Consider the following 26336-nt stretch of genomic DNA (forward strand, 5'->3'; position numbering starts at 1 on the left):
TTCGTCTTTAAATTATCTATTAATTTTACTGACTCACATAAATTTATCTCTTGTTTTTCTAATAAGGTAATTGTGGTAACTATAAATTTATAATTGTCATTGATATAAGCGAGTTCCTGTTTCAATTTGGGATTTTTTAATATTTTTTTTGCTTCTCGAATGGCTTCGGAAATATCATCATTTCATCATCAAATTCTGACATAACTAATTCTATTTCATTGCAGTGTTTAAAGTAAAAAAAACTGCTTCGAGCCAGGTTCCCCACCTTGTAAATACTGGTTTAGGTGGCAAAGGGACACCGGGAGGTCTTTCTTTATATATTTGCATACTCAACGGAGCCTTTACAAAAACTTTTTTCATAAAATTTATAAAATTATTTACCAACGGAAACAGATTTCTTATTTCTTCAGCAATTCTATTTACCCCGTGGGCTACACAAGTGCAATGAATTAAATTAGGATAAAAAATCTTTAAATTAACAGCAGCTTTTAACATATATGCCGCAGCATCTGAAAGCATTAAAACTATTTTATTCACTGGTATAGCGTTGGGTAAAAAGAGGTTTGTTAAACTATCTTGTATAAATCGACTTATTGTTAAATTGTTTGTTTTTTCCAATTCTTTAACGGCAACTAAATAAGGTTTTCTCACACAGTTTTCGTTCAAAATTCCAATCATTAAATTAGCTATATACCTGCCGCATATATCTGTCGTTTCATCCAAGATAATATACAAAAAATTGCCCTCTAACTCCCGCTTAATTTTTGAAATACATTCCACATAACATTTTTCCACAGTATGTTTTCTCAATGTACCCTCGTCCGGTAAGGATTTATTAAGATATTTTTCGAAAAAGCATTTAAAACTAGGGTTATTAACTTTATATAGAGGAATGTTGGATGCAATCATCATCTGGCATAAATCAAATTTAAATGCGTCTTCCTCCTTTTTTTTGAACTGCTTAAACTATCCCGCAGAGATATTTGGGCTAACTTAGAGGAATTTAATTTTTCCAAATTACGTTTATGAAGTGGGTTCGACAATGCTGGACTTTTTTCTACTTGAAATCTGAGAATTTTAAAAAAATAATTAGAATTGGGACAGGAAAAAAAGAGAAAAAATAAAACTTACCGATTTGCCGCATGGTTTACAAAATGCTCCATCTCCTTCTAGAGAAAGTTCCGAATAAGGTGCGATCCATAGTCTTAATTTAGATGTCATCTTTTCACACAAATGTCTAAAACGTTTTAAAACGTGGTCTTTGCTTTTCGGTATACGCAACAAAACTAAACTAGGATATAACAATTTGTGACTAAACTCTGATACAGTAAGCGACTGTACAACTGATAATAAACTAATAAAGCTTAGGGATTTCCAAATAGGTAACCCTCAAATCTCGATCAGGTATATTTTCCTAGAAATCTGTTATATAAACAAACCATTGATATTTTATTATTGACCCAAAATTTTATTATAGCATGGTTTAGTAATAGAATAATATCATGAGTAGTACCATGAAATTTTAAAAGAGCATAAATAGGCGGAATTTACGAAAAAAGGCAAAAAGTGCAAAAAACAATTATAATAGGCAAAATAGGCAAAAAATGCATTTTGCCTATAATCCGAGCTTTAGTAATAAGTAAAGAAAATTCATATGTTCACGTAGATCATAATATAATTGAAACGATCATAATTAATTTAGATGAGGATAGCGATGGCGAAACGGAACTATGTATGGAGTGATACTTTCATCAAATCTACAAATGTTACGATTAAAAAAACGGTTCTTTTCAGATCCACAAATTATTATTAATGTTTGTTTTTCTACAATCTTAGCAATTAAAATAGATTTAATTTATTTTAAAACTCATTTGAAAACATTAATTTCGGGTATATAAGGCAAAGCAATATATTTTACATCATTTTGTCGTCGTAATTATTGTAAATTTTGTGGATCCTTTGCTTTATTAAAGGAGTACCGTCTAGTCAGTGTTAACCATTTTCTGCTAAACAAACTTTACCAATTTTGCATATATTAATTTTCCTAGAACAGTAAATAAATTCTTATTCCGCTTAACCACGGGAGTGAACTAGTATACGGTCTTTGGAGCGAACTAGTATATTATTATAACTAGTTTTGTGACCTAGTGTGCTCCGCTTAATACGGTCAAATTAAAATTTGATTTTATTTTAAAGTGGATATATTTAAGGGATATCCTAATTTCGTCTATATGTTTTACAAGCACGGATTTGACGTACGTAAAAATATATGTCAATATTTACATATGAATACCTATATAAACGAAAAAGTTGGTTTTATTTTAGTCCAACACTGATTCTTCTTAACAACCTTCCTGTATTCCCTATCCCTTATGAGAGATAAATTCAAAAGTGTATCCGCATTTTACGACGGTCAAAAGTATATTGCCGATTATCCTATAAGTATAAAGAAGGAAGTTTTTTTTCCATAAGACATTGATAGTCTCGTAAAGAAAAGGCCATCACTACACTGTGCTCTGAATGTTACACTTGTTTCGCTTTTCAAAAACTTACACATTTTTATTTTTTAAGATCAGACATTTTTCATGCTATATCACAATATAAGTCGGATATATTTAAGATAAAATCTATTGCCTAGAGTAAAAGTAAAATCAACATCGGTGCATGTCAGATTTCCCCTGTTGCCATTTCGAACCTTCCAGCACTATGTCAAATTAACGAGGTTATATTAGCAGGAGACTTAAATTGTAGTGTAATATAAACATAAACAAGGAAACCTGATGTTCAGGGATATCGCATGAAACCAAGTTTGGGGGGAAATAATGGGTTTTCAAGCATTTCAACTTATTAAATGTGTATGTTAAAACAGATGCCATGTTTTCATCTCGTTGACAGTATATTTTGATAACGCTAGTGATGGACTCATAATACTAATAGTAAAAATAATTACGAAAAATATATTCGACGAGGGAGAAATAGAAAATTAATTCGAAGAGATGAATAATTAATGTAAAGTACTGAAAGTTAACCACAACACGATCCAGAAAACAACACAACTGAACAATACCTGGATACACTAAAAAAACTCTTCACTTATTCAGGTTCTGTAATAGCCCAGTCTGGTTATGCAAAAATCATCGATTTCACGGCAAAATTTTTCGCAGATATCTGAAGCTTTTAAGACATAGGTGGGGGTTACTAGATGACGAATAGATGAAAAAGTACTTATATTTTTACCTTGAGTTTTTTTTTTTAAACAATTATTTATGGTCACAATTTGATTTTTTGTCTATAAGTTTTTTCCCTTATACTTTATATAAACAATATTTATATCATTTTTTTATATCAAGAATATCTTTATTCTCCCGCTTTTTAAATTAAAATTGATAAATAATTTACGGTGATATTTGCAAAAAAGCAGTTTTTTGCACAAACTTATAAATTTTATTATTTTTTTTATTAAATAAATAAAATAATAATAATACATTTAAACATCGAGGAATTGCCGTCTTTTAAATTTGTGCGAAATTTCCCCCCGATCGGTCAAATAGTTTAAAAGTTATTTAATTTATTTAACCCTGAAGATTAACATTTAAACTATTGAACTTGCTCTATTAATGACGCTAGACATATTTAGCAAATTTCATAGGATTCTTTAAGACTTAAACTATCTCAGAAGTTAAATGCATATTGCGTTTTTGTCGAAATTATTTACAAAATAAACGTTTGAAAAAGGGGTATGTTTTTTACTTATAAAAAATTGTAATAACTTTTATATTTTTTAAGCTACAGACTTGTACGTACAACCATTGGATAGATGGTAAAAAAAACTCACATTTAAAGAAACTTTCTATGACCAACAGGAACGCAGTTAGGGACTATTAAAAAAAATCATATCTCCATTGTTTATAATCATTAAGAAGTAAAATTTGCACAAATTTTGAATGAAGATCTAAGCTTTATATTGAAACCTATATACAGCTATAAAATTCAACCAATTTTTTGAAACTTAAAGCCGTTCGAAACGAAGGTACTTTTGCAAGATCGACATAGGAAAATGGAGGGGATAACTGTTTCAGCTCCGTTTTTTTTTCGAGATCGGAACTTCAAATTGAAACACGTAGGAAAAATTTACATTATTTCAGCTTCCATTGCAACTAGAATCCTCTTTTTTTTTAATCTGGGGTAGCTCGTCGAATTATGAATAAATACATAGTTTTCACTACATGTGACATAATAAATTTTGTTTATGTAAAATTTAGGGAAAAAAACTTATAGACACAAAATCAAATTGTGACCATAAATTATTGTTTAAAAAAACATAAAAAAAATACCAGTACTTTTTCATTTATTCTTCATCTAGTAACCCCCACCTATGTCTTACAAGTTTCAGACATCTGCGAAAAAATTTTCCAACTTTTTTTTAACCAGACTGGGCTATAAGGAGAAAAAGGTTAGTAACAACAGGAAATGCGACAATAAACTTTTTGTGAGGAAATGGTGGGTCTCCAAGCATTTCAACTTATTAAATCTGTATGTTAAAACAGATGTCATGTTTTAATCTCGTTGACAGTAAGTTTTTGATCAAGCGAGTATTGCATGGACTTAATAATAGTAAAAAAATCGGTTGCCTGTAAAGTCGGTTTTACGGGCGAAGATTTTACGTGACAACGTCTTTTTCTCGGTAGAATATTTATTGATATGAATATTATTAAATTGCACAATAGGAACAAGGAATTAAATGAAAATAAGAATTGCACAAATTTTAACTATAGAAATATATTTTGTTTACTAAAACATTGTACATGTAAACTTAAACTTAACTAATTTCTATTTGAGTGATTGTGTTGAGGATAGGACGATGATAGGAGAAATATGAAATGAAAGGAAGTGTTTCTGCTGTAATGTGTCTTGAACGCCAAGAACGCTCGAGAAAGACAGAGACACAAGCACGGAAGCACGTACCGATTCAACGCGCCTAATTCTCTAGTGCTGCGCGCGCAGCGGACCGATCATGTTTGAGTGGGAGAGAGACGCAAGGCTTTCGCCGGTCCGGCGGGCCTCTCTCTCGTTCGGTGACTCACTGTAACAGACGTGAGCGGGCGTTACACTTTTTCATGAATGACTCCGAGCCACAACCTAATTTAAGACGTTGTCACGTCAAAATAATTACGAAATACATTTGACGAGGGAGAAGTAGCAAATTAATCAGATAAGCTGAATAATGTTAAGCACCGCAAAAAAACCACAACACGATCAAATTGTTCTCAATTGTACTCAAGTCAAGAAGAAATTCATGAGTTTTGGGGAAATCAACTTTTCACAACAGCTGTTATTAACTTCAATGCTGAATGGATCAAAAATATGAAGCAACTGTCAACATTACAGTATTACTGCCTATGAACGCCTCCCTAAAGAAGTGTTAAATATTATCGAAGTGCAAATCTTCAGATCAGACAGAGTTCAAAACATTTGACTAAAGAAGCTTTCGAGTATTCTTCTTGTTCTTTCTTGGGAACTCCTTAATGCCCAGTTTAGGCGTCGAAGTGATATTTTTATATTCCTTGTACCCACCTCTTCCATTCCTTGCGGTCCCTAGCTAGTTCTTATTTTCAGTAATCGTTCCAATTATCTCATCCTTGGTCTTCCTTTTCGTCTCTTCCCGTATCTCTGGGATTCCATAACTCTTTTTGCTAGTCTACCCTATTACATCTTAATAATGTGTCCAAACCAATTTAATTTTCTTCTTTTGATTTTAAATTCTATCGGTTCCTGCTTAAATTCGCTTTTTATGTAATAATGTCTGATATGATCAATTTTTGGGACACTAGATATTTTTCTTAATTATTTCATTTCCGCTTTAGGACGCTGTCAATTTTGATGATAATGACCCATGTCTCTCTTGCATACAGCAGTATTGGTATTGATATTGCAATATACACCTCGAGCTTAACTTCACTTTTATTTCGTTTTCCAAAAATCGAGTTATTCAGTGCATAGTAAATTTTGTTTGTTTTCTTCGCTCTGTTTAATATCTCCTGATCGATTGTTGTGTCTTCTGATATCACTTCTCCTAAATATTTAAAAGTTGATACTGTCTCTATTTGATTTTCCTTACAGTAAAGTGAAGAATGACTTCGCTCATCAACTTTCTTTTGTTTAACTACCATTCTTTGTTTTTACCAATATTAAGTTGAAATATCCCACCGTAGTTTGCTAATGGTTTGTATGTTTGTCGAGTATTTATAAGTGCTTATTACCATTAACTAATCATATTATTTTTAATCTGCAGAAAATACTTAGGAAACAACTTTATTTAATATCGAAGAATTAAGATAATACCTAAGAACTAGCTAAGTGCCGTCTAATTCGTTGTCTTATAACCTTGTATAAAATGGTCATATATTGTATAACTCAACTACACAGTATATATTCATCAACACCGTGCTCTAAACAATATCCTCCTTCTTCTCTTCTTTCCTCTATCCTTTGTTAGGATATAATATAACGTTGGTACTGGTACTGGTACTGGTACAGACAGAGAGTAACCGATGGCGCTCTTTATTTGGCCTGACCATCGGAGTCGCAATCTTCCACTGATTCTTTTACCATCTTCTATGCCCTTAACCACCAATTTTTCCATATTTTTCTTTCTTACGGCTATGTGTCCAAAATACTCCAATATATTTTGGTTAATAATTATGATAAGCCTAATGTTAATGTCGAGTTCTCTTAATATTGAGATATTTGTACAGTACGCCGTCCAGGGCGTAATAACGTACCTGATTTAGGAATAGGAGTAGGTAATAGAAATCAGTTTTCAGGAAGTATAGATAGCCATATATTCACTCAAAAATGGAAAGTCACCAGGACCAAACGAAATACCAATGGAGGAGAAAGTATAACCCTAGAGATGACAACAAAAACTAATATTGCACTGTAAGATACCAGACGCATGGAGAAACAGCATAATAATACCAATGTTCAAGCAAGGAGATAAAATAGACGCCAAAAATTATAGAGATATAAATCTACTGAACACTGCACTTAAGCTTACCACAAATGTCCTAACCAACAAAATCAATAAACTAATAACTTTATCGGATGAACAACAATGATTCAGATCCGGTAGATCCTGCGTAGATGCTGTATTTGTACTAAAACAAAATCATAGAAAAGGCCATCGAGTACAATAAACCAGCATATCTATGTTTTATAGACTTGACAAAGGCTTTCGATCGCATCCAAGTTAAAGACGTTTTACACCTACTGTATAAAAGAAACATACCAATCAATATTATACAAAACATCGAAAACATCTACTTCCATAATCGAATACAGGCAAAGATAAATGGAAAACTAACACATTACAAGTACAAAACGAAGTCAGACTAGGTGACTCGTTAAATCCACTTTTCTTTAATATAATAATCGACAAAATAATACAAGCAGTACGTAAAGGTCATCGCTACAGAATGGGGAACAGAGCAATCCAAATATTATGTTATGCAGACGACGCCGCATTAATTGCCGAGACAGAAGACGAGCTCCAAAGATTAACACACATCTTCAATACAACAGTTAAGAAATACGACATGACAATATTAGCAGAAAAAACCAACTGTATGGCATGACATCTAATCATCCACTACGATGTAAAATCGAAATTGATGGGAAAATAATAAAGCACGAAGCAAGGCTTAGATATCTGGGAATAGATATAACTAGTTACGGAGATGTTGAAGAAGAAGTACGACAATAAAGCTTAAATGTAAGTAAAGCAGCGGGATCTCTTAATGACACAATCTAGTAGAACAAACGTCTAAGACAAGACACAAAAATAAGAATCTATAAAGCAGCGATTAGACCTATATTAACATACACGGCGGAGACAAGACCTAACACATCTAAAACGAGACAACTGCAACTTCTAGAAAAAACAAAGCTGAAAATACTCTGAGGAATATCAAGGAAAAGTTTGTTGGATAGGGGAAGAAATGAAAATATAAGAAGAGCATGCAATATAGAAGATATAAATGGATGGGTGACAAAACGGAAACAAGAGTGGAATGAACACATTAGTAGAATGGCAGAGGATAGAATAGTACGAATAGCACTAGATAAGTCACTAAAGAGACGAAAAAGGATTGGCAGACCAAGAAAAAGGTGGTGCGATAATTTAAACAATTTCAGAGAGTAATATTGAAGAAAAAACAGGCTTTAAAGCTTACATAAAAGAAGGAAGAAGAAGATGCTGTATAGGGTAAGAGTTCGAGTCCCCACGCAAGGAAGAATTTTTATTTAGTAATTATTATTAATTTAATAATTTGGATTAAAATTAGCTAATTATCGATAGTGACGATGAGTAGATAATAGTTGAAATACAAAAATAATATGTAAATTAATTCATATTAAAAATGGCGGAATTACTGGCAGTCACGACTAGCGATCAAACTATGACGTCATCACGGGGCGGTGACATGACCGGAGCGCTGACGGGGCTTGTGACGTCTGAGGTCAAAGGTCAAAGTGTTGTGAAGTGCATACTCTTCTACTTACGCCAATCTTGAATTTGGCTTTAACATTATTCATGATTTCATATCGATATTGATAATTTAATTTACACCGAATATTTGTACAGGAATTTTTTTTTTAAATATGGGTGTATAACCCATGAATTTAAGGTTTCTTAAAATTTGCATAACGAACCCATGTATTTAGAAAACTGAAACAAATTGTTTGGCCTTTATATTTATTGACATTTCTGCTAGACTTAAAATTTTAATAAAGTCCATTACAAACGTTATCATTATCATTTTCAGACATAATTTTTGTTTAGTCTGTTGCGTCTCCCGTTTTTTCTTCTTTCTAATCCCCATTAGATGAAAACCTTTTATACCAAAATATAAATATTCTCAAAATAATTACTTGAAACAATTCCCCAAAATGTAAACTGGGTTTTTTACTGCTATTTGATTTTATTTTAAAAAAATATTGTTATAAATTGCTGTTTAATTAGGATTTAATTAAGATTTATAAAAGACAATTAATCTCTTTGAATTTCGACTTAAAAATAATATCTTCTTAACGTTTAACTCAACATAATTAAACGACAACAAATGAGAACAAAAAGAGAAAGCAATTGCCATGAAATTTCAAAATTAATGTTATTGATACTTAAAATTCTGTTTGAGTTATCTGAATAATAAAATTTTAAGAATGTATTTAACTAAATCAAAATGTTATGCAAACAAATATTTTAATAACCAGTTAGTAACACCAGAAGAAGCTTTTTAGAAGTACTTCTTGAACATTTGGTAATATTTACCGTAGTATCTAGAACTTGATTTAAAATTTTCGTTAATTCGTCTAAAGGTGTTCTTTACAATTTTTGTTTAAAATATGTACAACTTTCTATTCGTCTTTTTATTAAGTATGTCGATCATTCATCTTATTGGTCTAATGAAGAAGTACGAATATTGGAGATGGAGATGGAGATATCAGTCAGTGTAAAGTAGGCTTGACTATTCTGTACTACAATTTGTTGAATTTCGACTTTTTCTATTCGCTCAGTATTTAATTAAATTCTTTATTTGCTAAAAAGATAAGGATTCATGCAAAAAAGAAAATTTACTTACCTAATTAATTACTTTATTGGTACAATGTTTGCAGTAACTAAAACAAAATATATCTATTATCTAAAGAAATAATCATGTACATATATACAATATACATTAATTTAGATACATAATAATAACAATATAGTTTTTAAATAGTATAATACTCCAGTTTTTAGAGATGAAAATGCTACTGAACCTTCAAAAATCATATGAACAAGCTAAATTTTGTTGAGAGTGTCAATTTTGCGGCTCTTAATCTCCCTATTACGAAAGGGGAGAACGGAAAATTCCGATTTACCAAGAATATATACGCCATCAGAAAGGGAGGAGGTAAATATATTATATGTTCAAACTAGAACTCGCTCGTTTCTTTCTTTCGAATTGGATATGTACACACACTCAAAAATATTTTGCATATTATTTGTAACGCCTCTGAACGTTTCTCATTTGAAATTTTTGCACAGATTTTTTTTTCTACTAAAATTTATTGCTTGTTTTTTGTTTCTTAACCGTCGCAAAGATTCTCAGTATTCATATTGCGTTCATCAGTTTTCGAAAACCGATATTTGTAAAAATTGCTTTGCGTTTTATTCACTTTGTAGTGAACAATATAAATAGACAAGTGATATCTGAGTTCAACAGAGCTAGAATCGTTACTTTGATTGAGGAAGGCCACACACAAGTCGTGGTTGGAGTTAATCAGAATGATGTGTCTCGGATTGTGAAAAAATGTCGAGAGACGAATTCTGTTAGCGATTGTTCAAAAAGCGGAAGACCCAGAATTATTACCAATGCCCAAGAACGCTTTTTAACGTTAACTGCCCGGAAAAACCCTCTATGACTGCCCCAGCTATTAGAAGAGAGCTCCAGCAAACTCATAATATTGTAATTTGCGATCAGACTATTAGAAACAGGTTACATTCGGCGAATTTATTTACAAGAAGACCTTTGTTTGTACCAAAGCTTACGTTAGAGCAGAAAAGGACTCAACTGGAATGGGCCAATGAAGATTTACAATGGCATGACAACAGATAGGAAAACGTGTTATTTTCTGATGAAACCAAAATTAGCCTTTTGTCGGATAATCGCCGAATTAGGATTTGGAGGAACCCAAATCGGCAGGATAGACTTAACCAAGCTGTCCAAAGAGTCCCATATGAAGGTGGCTCCATAATGTTTTAGGGCGGCATCATGCTAAATAATAAAACTCCTTTAATTCCTATTGTTGGTAACATGAATGGACAAATTTATATTGATACTATTTTTAGTGATGTTGTACGCTTGTGGCGAGGAGCTGTTGGTCCAGAATTTATTTTTATGGACGACAATGCGCCCTCCTATCGTACGAGACATGTGGCAGATTTTTTAGAGACCGAAGATATCGTCAGATTACAATGGCCACCTTGCTCACCTGACCTCAATCCCATTGAGCACGGATGGGATATGCTCAAAAGAAAAGTTTAATCCCGGCAGCCACCCCCAAGGACACTACAAGACCTTAGAATAGCAGCGATTAAAGAATGGGGCACCATGGACCAGAACTAGAAGACCCCTGTCTTGTTGGCAGGTAAGGAACAAAAGTATTGTTGATGTCGGAGAAGTCTCCACCCCTACATGTGGGCTATAATTACCCAGCGATATTCACTTTTAAAGAAAGCCAATCAATTTTTTATGGCTCGTTGTTAAAATACAATGTACAAATGAATAGTCCGATTCACTGCAACATTGTATAACAAACGTTCATTGTACGCAGAATCTTGGCTAAATATACCGAGAGAGTCAAAACTAACAAAAAGTCTGTTAATATTTCACAAACGTGTATATACAGTGGCAAAATTGCAACAGTAACACCATTACTCTTTCTGATAGAGTAATATAGCCAGTGATTAATCTATTGGTAATTTTGTCCACCAAAATTTCGACTCCATTTCTCTATGAGTCTATTTATTGTTGCGTCTAGAATTTAAAGAAATTAATAAGCAATATGTATTAAAATAAACAATCCAATGATAAAAGGCATAATGCTTTACGTAAGGAGAAAGAAGGTTTAAATTAAAGTTGAATTACCTACTTCCCAGAGTCACTAATCAAATCCTGATAATACGAAGAAGATTTTTTATCAACTAATCCTTTTAGATAAACTTTTTTATAATTCAGATATATCGGTTTATAATTATACTTCCAATTTTAGATTTAAATTATGGTGTACAATTAAACACTGAGAGTTTTTCGTTTAGTAATTTTTTATTTGGTATTTATCTATATTTTCTAATAAATTTTTTAAAACAGTTTATTATTTAATTGAATATTTTTCTGAAGGTCCACTTCACAAGATCAAGTTTAGACAACATCGATTTCAAGATTTATGTGAATCGAATATAAGCCTATTCCGGTCAAATAACTTTAAACTGCTTTGTCATTACTCCAAGACTTATCGCTTCCCACACTGATGAGGGTCATGGTTACGACTAAAGGTCCTAACATCGATTTTGTCACGCTTTATCTCAATGTGCTCAATAAAGCTTGAGAAAACAGCGTTCTGAAATGTGTCGTTTCACTCGCTCTCACTATCATTAGCTAAAATTATTTTTTAAATGAATTCAACATATATGATTTAAAGGAGTTATTATTTTTTTAATTGATTGACATAATTTTAATGAATACTAAATCCAAGACAACACCATTATAGAGCAATTATAATTTGACAAAAACGCAATATCCTTTATACAATAAAAACCCTTTGGAAAGCAAAATATGCGAAGATTTCATACCTAAGACAAAATAATCTATTTTAATATAAACTATTCTGATAAAAATATAAAAATTGCTCAAATGTTTGCTGTTAGACATAATATTCGAGTGCAAAATATCATGACTACTAATTAAACTATAAAAAATATATTGCGTTAAAACCTAGAACATTCATGGGCAACCCATGCCTCTGTTGACATTAAGTGTTATATTTTTTCTAAAAACCCTGTGCTAGAGCACATAGAACTGGTCACATTGCAGCTAATTTTTTTATTGTACAATATTTTACAGTTTGTGATATTTTTTTTTATGATTACAATAATCTTCGAATTCACAACGTCCAAAACCAGTTAGTCATTTAGAAGAACTCGCAAATAGACGATCGCAAACTTTTAATATAAAGACATAGATAAAGACCGAAAAACGAAAGACTACACACAAACGCAAGGAAATAAAAAACAAGAAGAGAATAGCAGAATATTAACCGGAACAGGTTAAAGAATGATGGAAGGAATACTTCTATTCAATCCTAAATAAGAAAGAGAAAAAATGAGAAGAAAAGCAGCGAAAGCAAATAAGGGGAAGAAGACAATAAAGAAGTACTAAGAAAAGAAATCAATAGTCAAATCAAGCAAGAAGTAAAAAAATGAAGACAAATGACAAACAAAGTGTATTGTTCATTTGCCTATGTACTAATTCGTGTTTGTGTTAGAGTAGTGATTAAGATAAACTGCGACTTGCATCTCGCGAACCTGATACTTTTGTGTTTGTGGCGTTGTGAATTTTGCATTTGTTTTACATTCGTTGTTTTGTTTCTACTAAACATTTCCTAGTTTTGTATGTAAAAATGAACGCCCTTATGGCTTAAATATTTAAAAACTTAAGACAATCACGTCTGGATTCACCCAAAGGGAATGAAAAGTAGATAGGTAGATGTTAATATGCCATTATGGAAATAACATTTTGGTATTTGGCTAGTAAAAATAAGCATTTTGAAGGATACACTGCAGTCTCTCGTATCGTTTATAATGTGCAGTTAACGTATAAGCTAAATTTTTTCGAAGGCAATCTTGTAAAATAATAGTTTTTACAAGTTCCGGTTGCAAAAGAAATGTAATCAGTAAAATAATTAATTTTCTGCAAAATTTTTCAAAAAAATATACAAAGGACTGCACATATGCTGTCCATTTGGCAACTAGTTGAACAAAAAAGTTTCATCCTTTTTTCACTATTTAAAAAACCAGATTGGTTTCATCAATGTAGGTTTTGTTTATTAGATCCCAAAGAACATTACGAATGCGACACCACACACAAAATGGATCCAAAACTTCAAACGTTTCTGCTTCTATACCAAATAATCAAAAATAGTATGTCCAACAATTTAAAAGAACCAGCTAGAAGATATTACTTTTTTATCACAAAATTTGACTGATAATTACTGATAAATTTAACAAAGAATTTGTTTTAGCACAATCTTTGGTAGAGATTTCTGGCAGCTCCAGTAGGGGACCGACGTTCGATTGCGAACTGGCTTCAAACAAATGTAACCTTTCTAACTCATCAGATATCTATAATTTCGAAGAGGACTCAAATTCTAGCAGTTTTTCCTGCTCTTCTTGTTCGAGCTCTAGCGATACAACATCAAAATCAGAGTATTAAATGAAAATTTTTAAGCCATTTATATCTTTTTTAAGGTAAGAGCCCTTAGAGGAAGAAGAAAAACATAAACGCTTGGACATAAGTAAAGGAAACAAAAAATAAAGGAGAATCTTTGGAGAAAGTTTGTTCCAGCATGTCCCATGTTACTATCTTTGTGTTCTGAGAAATCAAACCACAAATGTGATATCTTTAAAAACGAGAAGAACGAAAGCAAAATTTATAATGAATTCCGTCAAATGATTCTGGTAAATGATTAGCAAGTTTTCTTAAATAGTCATATCGATAAACAAAATAAAAAGAGAATCACTGAAAACATTGAAAATTCAAGAGGAACTTTTACCATGAATTACTCGTTTACCGCCAATGAGAAAAAAAGACAAGTATGCCGGACCCTTTTTATGGCTCACTCAATGTGACAAATGCATTTATGCGCGGAGCTGTGACAAAGATTTCTTCTGGCGGCATAGTTGAAAAACAAAATCATGGAAGACATGTCCCACATAATCAATTAAAAGATTATGATAAACTGCTGATTTATTAGCACATTCTTTCTTTTCCAGCCATGAAGTCTTATTATTGTCAGACCTCTAGTACCAAAAGGTAATTGAATTCTTCACTAAATGTCTCTATTATGCACAAATTGTACAAATCAAAGTGTTTGGAATTAAATGTTCATCAATTCAGTTTCTTTCAAAAAGTATCAACGAGTGTTAAGAACTTATAACTTGGGGTTTCATAAATCCAAAAAGACCAGTGTAAAAGTGATTAAAATATAATGAATATACCAGAGGAGAAAAAAAAAATACACCAACAGGGTTATCACTAACATATGCTAAGAAAATAATTAGCTCGTGAGGCACAAAACAAAGACAAAAAAATTGCAAATAATAATTTAGAGCTACTATTGTTTAAATTTGACCTCTGAATTAAAAATGACATTGTGTCTCCCGCTTCGGCACGCAATGTAGCGTTTCTTTAATAATTTTAAAGTGTTTGTTTGTCCTTTTGTAGTGTAGTGTAATGTACAATTATATGTTTATGACATTTTGTTCTTGTCAGATAGGCCGAAATTGACGAAATGCCCCTGAAGATGATCTAGGGATCGAAAGTACTTGGGCAAGATTAAATTAAACTGTGCTCGATATATGCCTTTCATTTGATTAAAATTCATATTATAAATTGACTGTAATTGAGAAATTGGTCTCCTCTCAAAAAACACAGAAAATAAATCCACACACTGTTTAGAATTTTCACCATAAAACCATTTTATTATCTGAACCTTTTCTGCGGGCGTATAAACAGACATACTGTTTACACAAATAAATTAAAAATCTATTGTTGCTTTAACCAACCACGGTATAATGACAAATTATTGGTGATGGATCAACGGAGGTTGATATACACCCTATAAATGGCGCAGTGTTGCCATTTATAAGGTGTATATCTATTTAAAACTTAACGTACTGTATAATATCATTGTGGCAATCATTGTGTATCAAGTTTGTATAGACAAGAAGTGTGATTTTTACTGAAAAAATTGGCCTCTATGACGTAAGGATTAAAACAAAATTAAGTAAAAATACTTTAAGAAAATGTAATGCTATGTAACAGGCATTTCTTGCTAATAATTATGTTCTCTACATATATTATGTTAAGCTTCTTTTACAAGAAAAATCAAAAGCTCTCTGTTTTAAGCTTCCGGCGAAGTAGGTAAGGCCCATTTAAAATTGTCTCGAAAGAAAATTTAACAGCCCATTAGATTTTACAATACACAGTAAAAGGAAATCTTCAGCTTTAAATAACCATTAACTTTTTTATGGGGACTGTCGCAGCTGTCACGCAGCGATTTCGGGGTAATGATGACAGTTTTTTATGTTACACTCCCTGTTTTTTTGCTTTTACGGAAGCCTATAAGTTTCTATAATTTTATGAGAGATGCCCTCTTAAGCAAAATACATGTCAATAATATTTTATTTTGTTGGCTAATCTAAATATTTCGATAATGAAAACAGTGAAGAATAAAAAGTCAGAAGGTTCAGTAGGAAATTTACTGTCTATAGATGGCAGTGTTTTTACTATGTACCAAATTTGTAGAGACAATCTTGTTCTTCAAGAATTTTTGTATTCAAAAATCTGTTAAAAAAATTATGACTGAGCTTCTGGATGAGAATAGAACATCAACTGAGAATCACCATTTGACCTAATTAAATTCTTAAAGTCAGTTTTGATACGTTTCAATGTCGAGGAACATCGTTCTGCTTCTGCAGATTTCATTGGCATCATAACAAGTACTTACAGAATTACTTCAGAAAAATCTTACAAAATTCAAAAATTTAAGTCGGAGTAAGCTCTGGAAAGTACTTTAACCCTCTTATACATTGAGTTCACTCCAGTGAAAAGATTTTTTTAACCCCAAAAAATATATTTTCATTTAATGAAACTTGTGCAAAATGCATGAAATTCCTTTGAGTGGACTCTAGTCAAGTAACTACTACCACCATTTACAATATTTACTTTGAAAGTCAAAGTTTGTTTATGTTAGTATCCATAAATCACCTGACCACGATGGCCACCTGTGAATTGCCTGAAATAAGTGCCCGTAATTTCTATGAAAAAAACAAAAAAAAAGTTAAGAAAATATTTTTCTCATAGAATTATGTATTTTACACAATAAGCCTATAATTTCAAATTAATTGACAAACTGAAGCTATTTTCTTGTGTCATTTTAAAGTAATTACTATTTAAATGGGAATAAGACACAATTAAAGGTTAAAGTCAGTTTATTGACGTTTCAATTTTCACTTCGGAAATCGTTCTCAAAACACAAACATTAGTAAATTACACAAATTTTGTTTTTTTGTTTCTTGGTGAAAAATTCTTCTAATAATTTAATTTTATCTGACTCATTTATATTGACAATTCAGACATACATTATAAGTAGACGACTTTAAAATGATATTGCCAATATTGTTGAGTTACGTTCCTGGGACGACTTTACTTGTAAGATTGTTTATTGAATTACATGAAATCAACTTTCACTTAAGAATATCCGTCAGAAAAAATCATAGCATGTAATTCGTCTTTAAAAAGACTAACCCATGCCATGATGACAGTAAAATTCTCTTGTTAGTGATTCCATAGTAAATTATGAGGGAAAACCAGGAAAAAAACCTCACAGTACTATCCCGACATGGTAAGTATTTGGTCGCGCATTTTCTTTCAATAAACACCAAATTTAAAATGTATAATGTATGTCTGATCTGTACTGTATAACTGCTTGAATCTGCGATTTTTGATTTTAATTACTGTACAGTTAGATAAAAATTTTATTTATAGAATGATAATTTTTACATATAAATGTTTGTATGAAAATAATTGCGGGAGTGCACATGCACTCCCACAATTATTAGATATAGATTTAATTCTATAACAAGTCTGATGAGATTCAAAGATGCAGATTTTAGGAGAAAGAACAGTTTACCTGTCATATTGAAACCAGGGCGTTAGAGCGCGCAAAATATAATACATTATTTATTTAAGAGAAGTTTATGTATAAGGATAAAGAAGTAAGCGAATCACGCAAAGTAAAAGAAGATAAAAGGGTTGTTAAAATTATGGTAGCAGAGATTGTCAGCAGTCAAGCTTTACAAGTCTCAATTGGCCAGACAACTTATAAAAGAAATTGACTGTCATCGAAATAATACGAATAAAGCCAAATTAATTTTCAGAGTTTTTTGTTGCCTTTGTCCATTCAGAATGGTTTCAGTTTGAATCCAGGTATACCCTCGTACAAGCCATCCTACAAGGAAAATGTTTAGAAAGTGTGGTCCAGGAAAAAGAAGAACATACTGGTAAAAAACCTCAGAACCTGGATCAACACAGCATTTGTGCAATGTTCTGAGCTACTATAGAGAAGCTAAAGATTGCCATGATGATCGCCAACATTCGTCACGGAAAGGCACATCAAAAAGAATTTGCAATTGTTAAAGAACAAAATATTCCTGAATATTTTTTAAAGTGTATGCAATAAACCTTTTTGTGTTTGTACTAAAGGCCATCTCTATCTTACAGACCAATAGCTAGAAGTACTAACTTTTAGTGAGTTTAATCAGAGACATTTCAAGTGGTAAATTTGAGATAACAAGTTGAAATTTGAATGTAATTCAATATTACATTATTGCTAACGAGTCTGATCCTACTTCTCCCATTTATTTAAAGTTTTCGCAATGACCCCTGCACTTCTCTATGACGTGTGTTTAGTCCCAACAAAGTAAGTAGTTATACTATGTTTCAAGTGGTTTGTAAGTTTAGTATCAGGATTGTAGACTGAATGGGAACTTATATTCCAATATAAAGGTAAAATTCCGTCTAAGACATATTTTGGTTTATTTAGTTTTTATAAAATTTAGGATAGGTGGTTTTGTTGATAATACTTTTATTTTGAAAAATATTTAACCTAAACATTCATTCATATCGTTGTATATATATATATATATATATATATATATATATATATATATATATATAAATAGAAGCTTTTTTATTTCCTCCTGGGTTTGTCGGTCTGATGTAAATAAAACTATTTAACTTTTGCTTAAATGTTTCGGCAAATTTGCCATTTTCAATAGGCACTTCTATTTATTTTATAAACATTACATTTTACAATTAAATTTTATGTTTACACTTTTCTTAAAAAGTTTAACATGGATTAAAAAATTGGTATCTGACATTGACAGTTGACATCTGGTAGGTGTCTTAAAATAGGAGGGGTTCAGGGTCGTACTTTAAATATCTGCCATAGTGCATTTAAAAATCAACTCAACTTATTAAATTATGATGCATATTGGAAAGATCTTTGTGTCAGTCTTATTATTTATGAAATTTGGATCTTTTTTTATCCTTATCTTATATTAACTTTATAATAGCTAAAGAATCACCAAAACACAGAGTACTATCTGGTGATTTCCAAAAATGTTTGCCTTCACCACTAACAAACAAATATATTAGTTTCTACAAAAGGAAGCTTTGAACATTAAATTTTACACTATATGATGCCAGTGATTCTTCTGTACAATGTATGATGTGGGACGAATCGAAAGGGGCCCATGGTGCAAATAAAATTGCCTCGTCAATTTGGAAAAGGGTTGACAATACAATTCCAGGTAGTCAAGTAGAGGACATCACTCTTTGGAACGATAACTGCTATGGATAAAATAAAAATATATGTATTATATTGTGGTATTTTTGGATTCTGCATACGTAAACTCAAATAAAGACGATCACTCAAAAGTTTTTACTGAAAGGGCACACACAAATGAAAGCAGATAGTGTTCATGCTTTGATCGAGAGAAAAAGAAAGAAACTCTTCAATTGGCCATTTTAATACCATGGAAGTGGCAACAGCTAGTTAGGCAAACATAAGGTAAATACACACAATATGGAACTTGCAAATTTCAAAAACTTTAAAACGCTGTCACCTAATCCTCCTTTTGTAAGTAAAAAAAAGAATGTTAACAAAGAGCCTGTTCTACTGCCAACATGTGTTTTCCTACAAGTCCAACAAAAACATATTGGAAAGCTCTTTTATAAGACCGATTTCAATAATCAAAATATGTATGAGGTGGACTTTATGAGGTATCGAAGAAAGCAAGTAAAGTTTCGAGCCCACTTAAATCAGGTCGCAGTAATCCCATTACTAATCACAAAACAAAAGTACAATGACTTAATGGCACTTTTGCCTTTTGCTCCGTCGGTTTGTCGTGCGTTTTATCAATATTTACTACATAGCGATGTAGCCACAAACGATTACTCCCAAGAAGATGAAGATGACATGGAGCCTCTTTAACAATTTTGAGATTTGTCTATAATTTTACTTAATTATTATATTATAATATTTGTCTCTACTAAAATAATAGTATAGGCTGTTTAATGTGTTTTTCTTGTTTATTTCATAGAGACCTTAACATGCAATGTCACATTATTTGAAAAAGTTGTAAAAGGTAAACAATACTATGTCCAACCACACATTTAAAAAAAAATGAACGGTAAACTTCAGGTATATAACACTTCATTGAAGGAAAAACGATTATACACACAACAATAATAATATATCAATGTTAATTAAATATAAGAAACATTTGACTATTTACTGATTACAAATTTAAAAAAGTATGAAAATGGACATAGTGTCCGTTACCTCTGGGGTACAGATTTATTCATTTCATAATTTATTCCAGAACGAGTCATCTGTAACTTACTTTGACCATCAAACGTATTTTAAGCGATGTTTACAAACAGTGAAGCCTAAAAAATGTGCTCAATGGCACAACAAATAAGCTTTCTCTGTTTTTCCAGAAAATGCTTTCATTTATTGCTGTTAGGCCTTTTGTTTAGAGGAACGATGATTTTACACATAAATAAAAGAGACATCATGCTGGTATTTTATAAGATTTAAGACGAATTCGTCGTTGAATCGCAGCGGGATATAATGTAATTTGATTTTTATTCTTTAAAATAAAAAGATTTTTCTAAATTGTTCTTTGAGTTGTGTTTTAAACCAGTCAAAAAAATATTTAATTTTACTATAAGTAGTAAAAAACACTAAAAGTAAACTTAAAAAAAGTTCTTATTTGTAATTAAGACATTGTTTTTGTAATTATAGGTTTTTAATTTAAAATTGTATAACTTTTTTCTGACACAGATAATTTTCACTGAAATTATACATATCGCACCTTGAAAACCATATGGCAATATCTGCAATTTTTTCGTAAAATGACCTTGCAGTCTAATAGAAAAAAAAATCTATTTTTTAATGGTATTTAGCAGCATCTGCAACGAATTTTAAATTCGGCACCAGAAAGATACGTCCTTATGGCTTTTGTAAAAAATCTATTCATCTTTTTATACCATCAGGCATTATCTACAGTTGTTGCTCTATGGTTCTAAAATAGGAACAAAAACTCAAATCTATCTGGCAATATCAGCAGTTAATGCCAAATGGTTTTTCAAGCCTGGCAAAAATGTAACATTGCCTGTAACTACTTTTATCTGTTGTGTTGTGAGTTGATTTCCATTGATCTTCCTATAAAATTCCACAAAACAGTGAAAATTTATAGGAAGATCAATGGAAAAAACTAATGTGAAATATAGAAGAGTAAATCCAGACAGTAATCGTGGAGCAAACTATGTCTATTTCTTCGAAGTGAAAGGCAAGAAATATAGAGTGTGTAAGCACAATTTTATTGCAACACTGGGAATAAGCGACAAGACTATAGCAAATATACAACGTCGTACTGTAGATGGGTTTATCCCAAAAGACAAGCGAGGAACTCACAAGAATGGAAAAAGAATCGACGAAGTCGTGAAACAAAACATAATGAGTTACATCGAATCCATTCCTAGAGTGCAATCCCACTACTTAAGAAAACAAACTACCAGAGAGTTCGTCAGTGGTGACAAAACTCTGGCTGATATTCATCGCGATTATATAAAATTTTGCGAAGAAAAAGTTTCGGTGTTCGGAAATTACGCTACGTTTAGGACCATATTTAACGCGGAATTTAATACAAGTTTCTTTAAGCCCAAAGAAGACCTCTGCTCGCTATGTGAAAGTTACAAAAATTCATTAAATAAATCTACATTAGAAGCAGCCTATAATACTCACTCACCGTCAAGAAGTGGAACTTAGTAAAAAAGAAAAAGAAAATGACTCAAAATCTGCAAAATCTAATACTTGCATTACTGCTTGTTTTGACTTATAAGCCGTATTACCGACACCTTAAGGCGATGTCTTCTTATTTTATTACAAAAGGAGATTATCAACATTTAATTTCACAATTTTTGACCTGACCACAAATGCAGGACACTGCTACCTTTGATTCGACGGAATTGCCAATCGTGGTCCAAACGAAATAGCCTCATGCCTGTTACAATTTTTGAGGAACCATGCCAGAGAACAGGAAATAATGTTATATTCAGATAACTGCAGTGGGCACAATAAGAATAAGTATATTGTCTGTCTTTATCTCTATGCAGTACAGAAATTGAACATACCTAAAATTACCCACAAATTTTTGATAACGGGTCAATTCCAAAATGAGGGAGATGACATGCATTCTTTGATTGAGAAACAAAAAAAAAGGGCATTAAAAGGAGAACCAATTTATGTGCCTGCGCAATGGGTCACAGTAGTTCAAACAGCGAAAAAAACAGGTGAACCTTACAAAATTAATGAAATGTCTACATCGGATATATTGGACTTTAAAAAATTATGTAAGGAAATGGGGAACAATTATAATATTGACGAAGAAGGAAATCGGGTCGTCTGGAATGAGATTAAGATGATCAAGGTGAAGAAGACACTTGAAAATAAGTTTCAGGTTAAGACAAGCTACGATGATACAGAGTTCAAAACCATTAATATAAGGCGAAGACAACGAGGGTTGGTGGCTACTATGGAAATAAGTAAAGCATATTCGCATCCACCAGGAATATCTAATCTAAAAAAACAAGATCTGCTCTCACTATGTAAGGCTAATGTTATTCAAGAGCACTACCATAGGTTTTATGAAGATTTACATGTGAACAATGGAACAGTAGAAACCGAACAAACAGAATTACCGATTATTTCATTATTTTTTCCGTAATTCGGCACATTTAATGAAGAATCTACGATTTTGCCTGTAGTATTTTAACACTAGAAAGTCGGAGGGGCCAATTTGGCCCCTGTTGCGATTTGAAGTTATTGTAGTTCTTTTATTTGACACAATAATAATTTCATATTTTATGACTTTTAATATTTTGATACAAAGTCTTTTTTAACGCAAAAAAATATACTAAATTTATTAAATGGATTTTCTAACAAACCTACCATAGATGTCTGAAGGGGCCAAACTGGCCCTGTATTAATTATTATCGTTTTCTCGGAAATTTGACGATTTCTTTTAACTTTCTGTCGGATAGATAAAATTATGTTTATGTACGTTTATTCCTAGAAGGTATTTTGTTACATACTGTTTGTTCCTTGAAAGTATTTTGTTTCTTGAGCGGTTTATTAGTTCGTTCAATTGTTCGTTCAATTCGTTCAATTGTGAAAATTCAAGACGACTGTAAAGATGTCTTGTCGTGGACTATCAGAGCTTGAACTTCTTGAAGAAATACGAAAAATACAAGAAGATGTTTCGGGAGGTGAATCTGAATTTGTAGAAAATAATGAGTCAGACGATGAACAATACGTACCACCACAAAATAATGATTCAAGTGACTCTGATGCTTCAGAGCAGTTAGAAAGTTTTATTGTACAAGACTTCCCAATTTATGTAAACACTGCTTCTACAACTCAACAGCACGACTCAGCTAATTTTATCGTGAATCCAAGTGCATCTAAGCTAAGTCACAAGAGAAAAAGAGGTCAACAAGGAAAAACTATTTCAATCATAGACACCGAACAATCGAAAGACGGAACAATGTGGAAAGTTATTGATTCTGGATCAGTACCTGGTAAGATTATGATTTTTAGTATCTTCATATTCATTGAATGTTTGCTCATTACAGGACGCCGCACTCAGCACAACATTTATCGAGAGGAATCAGGTCCTACGTCGTATGCAAAAAGGAACGTGAGGAACAATTGTGTGGTAAGTGCTTGGCATCTAATAATCAACGACAGCATGTTACGTCATATAAAAGAATGCACTATTGCAGAAGCACATCGATGTTTGAAAAATGACACATGGACTATAACTTTGGAAGAACTGGAGACTGCCCTTGCTATTATGTACGCAAGAGGAGTCTACGGCGCCAAAAATTTCCCAACCAACAGCTTGTGGTCAACAGTATGGGGTCCTCAGTTTTTTAGGCAAACTATGCCACGAGACAGATTCAAGGATATTATAAAATATCTCAGATTTGACATAAAGCAAACGAGATCTGAACCGATAAATTTGCTCTAGCCTCTGCGGTTTGGAATGGATTTATAGAAAATAGTGGTGCATGTTACAAACCGGGAATAAACCTTACTGTGGACGAACAACTACTGCCTTCTAAAGCCAAGTGCCCGTTCACACAGTACATATCAAATAAGCCGGATAAGTTTGGCATAAAATGTTGGCTTTTGACATGCGTGGAATCAAAATATATTGTAAATGGTTACCCTTATACTGGCACTGATGATCTACGCAAGAAAGATACAAGTGTTGGTGAACATGTTGTTTTGCGGTTAATGTAAAATCAACTGGGAAAGGGCAAAAATGTTATGACAGATAACTACTTTACATCGTTAAAATTGGCCAAGGCATTGCAAAAAAAATCAACAAGTCTTGTGGGTACTTTGAATCGCAACAGAAAGGAAGTTCCTCTAAGCGTAAAGAGTAAAAATGGAGAATTATATGTTACCCATATATTCCAGAGCGACGAAAAGATAACACTTACTGCATACCAAGGATAGAGTCACAAAAATGTGCTTATGTTGAGCTCATTACATCAATCAGTGGATGTTGCTGTCGATGGAAAAAAAACTTCCTTAAACAGTAAGTTTTTATAATAAAACAAAATACGGGGTTGATGTAGTGGATCAAATGGTGCGTCTTTATACTACAAAAGTTGCTTCAAGACGATGGCCAATGCACGTGTTTTATAACATTTTTGACTTAGGAGCAATAAATGCATGGATTATTTATAAAGAAGTTACTGGAAGTAAAATCAGTCGTCGTAAGTTTATTCTTCAGCTGTGTGAAGAATTTCGGGCTCCATACCTTGCCTCCCGAAATCTGGTACTATACCCAGCACCACCGGATTTACCAACCACCAGCACTGTTACTAGCCAAAAAAGAAAAAAATGTCAGTTAAAAATGTTTTGTAAAGGAAATCATACTTCCAATGAGTGCCACGGTTGTAACAAGGCAATGTGTGGCAAATGCCAAAAACTGCAAACTGTATGGTGTTCCAAATGTTTAAAATGAAACTAAAAAATTAAATCAAATTCTATCGTCAAGAGTTTATATAATTTCTTAAAACTGTTTATTTTTATTTTTTGTTTATTCCCAAATAAATAGTTAATTCTAACCTTGTTTTTTATTGATTTAGGAACTTGGGGCCAAAATGATCCCTTCGGGCTTTCTAGGTAGGTATGCTAAGCCCGACTTTCTAGTGTTAAACTGTCCTTAACGTAGTAAGTTACACTTTTAAACTTTCTGTTTCCATATTTTTATCATTTCTTTACTTGTTTTTTAAGCCATTTGATGGCTATTCGCCCTCGTAAAACAACATATTTTTAAGACAGTTTCTTATAATCTCCGAAAAAATAGAAAATCTGACAACAACGATTAACAACTACTATATGTAACGAAGAGATATTACATAACCTCTATATGACAAATTTTGCAATTATCACTCTAGCCGCTTTTGAATTAATTCAAGCGTTACGTACATTTAAGTCACATTGTATAAACATCCTATATAACTGACTCTGTAAAGACTAAACAAATATAGAGATAGAGTAGTTTTATTGCGAAACAAGGAAGAAATTACATTTATATAAGACAGAAATATCGTTCGTGTATTTCGAAACCAGGTAAAATATTTATCCTCATCCCAAGAAATTAAGATCTATAGATACTAGGAAGTTTCGCGGTGGAAACTGCAACTATTATGGTGCTAATATTTACTTTCATACAGATAATAAATGAACATCTGAAAAGAACTGAATATTTCAAGTTTTAATAAGGTTTATTTCAGCAACGTAAGAAAATGGTGAAATAGAGTTAGTTGCTAGCGTATGTTTGTATGTTGAATGACGTGATATTTATATTTTGACATTATTAATTTAAAGGCTATTAACGACATACTATTTGAAGGTCAAATGGGAACACTGCATAGGAATTCTGTGCAAATTAATACTTTTTTTCCTACATCTACTCCATATACTAATGTGCAACCAAATCCTGTCTATTTTGATAGCGAGCAACCTCAACTACTAATCGAATAACAGACTATGAACAAGTCACAGTCCCCTACTGTTTGTAACTTTTTTTCAACTTTTCAATAAAAATATAAAATGTACAGTAAACTGAGATATTTAAAATAAATTTTGTTTTGTGTTTTAAATAATCTTATTTACCTTTATGTAATCCTTCAAGCAGTTTATTATACCTTGGCAGCTGTTTCCATTACAATTATTCCTATGGATTGTGACGACACAGCACTTATGAATTTTAAATCTTCAAAGGTATTTCCAGTAGCTAGGTAACGTAATGTCATTGATAAACGCTGAATTGCTGAGATAGCATCTCGCATAACGGTATACCTTTT

The 26336-nt window shown here is 32.0% G+C and overlaps 1 protein-coding gene across 1 annotated transcript in view; it reads right to left on the reverse strand.

Moving 5' to 3' along the window:
* The window catches only part of LOC140435237 (octopamine receptor beta-2R-like), a 340883-nt gene that overhangs the window by 190618 nt on the left and 123929 nt on the right, over positions 1-26336 (reverse strand). Inside the window, exon 2 of the mRNA XM_072524038.1 lies at positions 9639-9675. The gene's annotated coding sequence lies outside the window, so the exon portion shown is untranslated. The remainder of the gene's footprint in view (positions 1-9638; positions 9676-26336) is intronic.

Source organism: Diabrotica undecimpunctata, chromosome 2, assembly GCF_040954645.1.
Source record: "Diabrotica undecimpunctata isolate CICGRU chromosome 2, icDiaUnde3, whole genome shotgun sequence".
NCBI lineage: Eukaryota > Metazoa > Arthropoda > Insecta > Coleoptera > Chrysomelidae > Diabrotica > Diabrotica undecimpunctata.